This window comes from Limulus polyphemus, unplaced genomic scaffold (assembly GCF_000517525.1).
Source record: "Limulus polyphemus unplaced genomic scaffold, Limulus_polyphemus-2.1.2 Scaffold2682, whole genome shotgun sequence".
NCBI classification, from domain to species: Eukaryota; Metazoa; Arthropoda; class Merostomata; order Xiphosura; family Limulidae; genus Limulus; species Limulus polyphemus.
In genome coordinates, this window is record NW_013668292.1 from 70,416 (window position 1) to 74,502 (window position 4,087).

Sequence of the window (4,087 nt, forward strand, 5' to 3'; positions counted from 1 at the left end):
GTCATTAATACTTTGTGAAAACAGACCAACGACTATATGATGTAATCAATGTTAATCTAGCTGTATGAATGTGAAAAAAAAAAGGAATGAAAAATCGTGTATTGTGTGTTAAGCTCCCGCGTTATGATGCCTATTCTGTGGCTCCCCTGGCCAGGCATGACCAGGTGGTTAGGGCGCTCGACTCGCAATCTGAGGGTCGCGGGTTCGAATCTCGCCCTTTCAATCGTGGGGGCGTTATAATGTGGCGGTGAATCCCACTATTTCTGGTAGACCCCAAGAATTAGCGGTGGGTGGTGATGACTAGCTGCCTTCCCTCTAGTCTTACACTGCTAAATTAGGGACGGCTAGCTCAGATAGCCCTCGTGTAGCTTTGAGCGAAATTCAAAACAAACAAACAAACCCACAAGAAAAAAAAGGATTAACAGCAAAAAAGACGCTAAACTAGATTTTAATTGTGAGCATATGTCTAAGATCTGTTTTAAGCAATTCATGCTACGATAAGAATAGTGGAGCAAGACGTTAATCTGGAGAACTTCACAGTTGTCGATGTCTATTTTATTAGGCTGTGAAGCTGGAAGAGTACGTCAGTACAATGTTTCTAGACGGCGTGAATCGGAGTGTATTTGGTATATAATGTATTCATTCATTTCCGTCTATGTTTTCATTGTGGCAGACTTGCTTGTTGTTCCACACGAAGATCTTTTGAAAAACAGTCAAACAGACCAAATGTTCCTCTACTTCGCTAGCCAGTCAAATTATATCCACGTGCGAAAAGAATATTTTAACTAGTTAACCAGTTTAACGGTTAACTAGTCGTGTAGAATTTTCATGCAAAGGCTATCTACGCACAGTGCTTTTAGTTTCCCTGATTTTCGTACTGACATACTAGAGGGAAGGCAGTTATTCAACAGCACCCACCGATAACTCTTTGCTTAGTCCTGTCTGAATCGTCATTCGTATAGTGCACTAACGAGTCCAAAGTGAGGAGTACGTTTTGCGGCAATGGGACGCGAACCATGAACTCTCGGATTCTCAGTCTGGATCCCCTAGTTATTAAGCCATGCTCAGCTTATAAATTAACAACTGTCAATGATGCTACAATAGATGAATGGTAAAAAGCAAGGAAGCTGCCCAAAGAAACGAACCACACAAATACAGTACCTCCACCATATTATTTGCGACTTACTTGCTGACAGTATTGCGTGAAACTTGAAGTGGTTGACCACCAGATGAATGGCAGAAAGCAAGGAAGCTGCCCAAAGAAACGAACCACAAATATACAGTACCTCCACCATATTATTTGCGACTTACTTACTGACAGTATTGCGTGAAATTTGAAGTGGTTTACCACCAGATGAATGGTAGAAAGCAAGGAAGCTGCCCAAAGAAACGAACCACAAATATACAGTACCTCCACCATATTATTTGCGACTTACTTGCTGACAGTATTGCGTGAACTTTGAAGTGGTTGACCACCAGATGAATGGCAGAAAGCAAGGAAGCTGCCCAAAGAAACGAACCACAAATATACAGTACCTCCACCATATTATTTGCGACTTACTTGCTGACAGTATTGCGTGAACTTTGAAGTGGTTGACCACCAGATGAATGGTAGAATGTGAGAAAATAAGACCATCGCCTGAATTATGTGCCAGACAAGGCAGGGGTAAAGCTTAACGAGTAAGATGACAAGGAACCAAAAGAAGTACCTTTATCAAATCTTGCACAACTCTACTGAGGATATCGACCACACTGTACTAGTAGTGCGCAAGTGGCAACAATGGACGTCCAGAAGAAATGAAATTGTTGGAAAACAAAGTACCGTATAGTACAGCTAGGAAAAGAAATAGATAGTGAACTAGAAGGCCACTGGCAACATCAGTATAGGAACCCTCTTTTACTTCCTGTAAGACAGCCAGCCTACCTGAGGGGCGCCACCTGGGGGGGGGGGAGTTGTTTGTTCGTTTGTAATTAAGCACAAAGCTACATAATGGGCTATCTGTACTCTGCCAACCACGGGTATCGAAACCTGGATTCTAACGTTGTAGTTCAACCGCTGTGCCACTGGGGGCGCCACCTGGGAGAGCATTCCAGAAAATTCCACCTGGGGGGAGTTGTCTGTTTGTTTGTAATTAAGCACAAAGCTACATAATGGGCTATCTGTGCTCTGCCAACCACGGGTATCGAAACCCGGATTCTAACGTTGTAAGTCAACCGCTGTGCCACTGGGGGGGGCGCCACCTAGGAGAGCAGTCGTTTTTTTTTCTCAGTTTAATAAATGTCAAACATAGATTTACTTCTAACGTACATGGTTGTGTAATATATAAAAACACGTAAACCTAGAAAACATCTTCGTGAATTACATCTTTTAAGTCAATAATATATATATACAAGGACAAATAAGGAACGGGGGTGCCGTTTGTTTCATATAAATGAGTAAGAAGAAGAAAAAAAAATAACGATTCAAGTTTGTCCAATGCATTACAATTAATCTATAGCCAACGTTCAAGTAGGTTTTCAAAATAATATCTCGTTTTCTGCGAATATAACGTCACGGAAAACACTAGAAGTCTTTTGTGTATTCTTTATAAGAACGTACGAGCGCGAATCATTATTTTAGATAAATGTCATAGTAATTTTGAAACTCGTATGTCAGAGTACTTATTAAAATCAACCCCCCCCCCAGTAGAACAGCGGTGTGTCCGCGAACTTACAACGCTAGAAACCGGGTTTCGATACCCGTGGTGGGCAGAGCACCGATAGCCCATTATGTAGCTTTGTACTTAAGTACAAACAAACAAAATACTAAGACCAATTAATAAGGCCTAATCTAAGGCCTAATCGTGTCGTTTTAGATCATATTATCATAGCTGAAAAACTCATGATAATGTTGAGATTAATAAAACTATCGCTGTTTAAATATCCTTAAGTGGTAGTTTGCTGGGAAGCCTAACGAAACACAACATGTAGTTTAAGTTTGAAGCTTTAATGTTTTTCTATGGTACTGCTATAATTTCATTTCTTTTTACTTTAAAAAAACTGTAAATATTTTTGAATGTTCTTAAAACAACTTGAATAAAATAACTAGTAACAAAGCTTACTTTAAACTACGTTTTTTATGCGGATATGTACTAAATAATAATAATCAGTTCAATCAGTTGCTCGTTCAATATACTAGTATAATGTTGACCAATCAACAAACATTTGTCACTCCTTTATAGCTATAATTCCGACGTATATTATTGAAATCATCAATGTTTATTAGATAATCAGCGTATCATCCTTTCAGTATATTAATTTTTAAGATAAATATATACATATTAAATCGAAAAATGACAACACGCTGATATTCGGAGGATCAGGAGGACAAAACTAAAAACAATACAAAATCGGAGGATTAGGAGGACAAAACTGAAAAACAAGTATTAATACAAAATCGGAGGATTAGGAGGACAAAACTGAAAAACAAGTTTTAATACAAAATTGGAGGATCAGGAGGACAAAACTGAAAAACAATACCAAATCGGAGGATTAGGAGGACAAAACTGAAAAACAATACCAAATCGGAGGATTAGGAGGACAAAACTGAAAAACAAGTTTTAATACAAAATCGGAGGATCAGGAGGACACAACTAAAAAACAAGTTTTAATATAAAATTCTAAACTTCTCGGACCGTGCGTAGCCTAAATATGAGCAAAGTGAGATAAACTATAAGCTAGATAAATCGTCAACACTTTTTACAACGCTAGAATCCGGGGCTCGATTCCCGCTTTGTGCTAAAAACAGCAACAACAACAAAGAAACAGCCACAGTCTTCACTTTTGAATCATCTCAAAGGAAGTGCATTATGAAAGTCATTGATGTAAACAAATGATATGCAAAGTACGTTATATAATCTATAAAACAAAATAGACTGAATCCTATATCATATGTATAATCACTTAAATATTGTCTATAACACAACTGTATTTGGTGAGACTTACCCGTGTGATTGAGCTGTAATTTCGCGACGATTTCATTTGAGGAGTAGCTTATAGTTGATAAACAGAAAGGATTCTATGCTTTCGTTTGGTTCGCGGTCTCTCT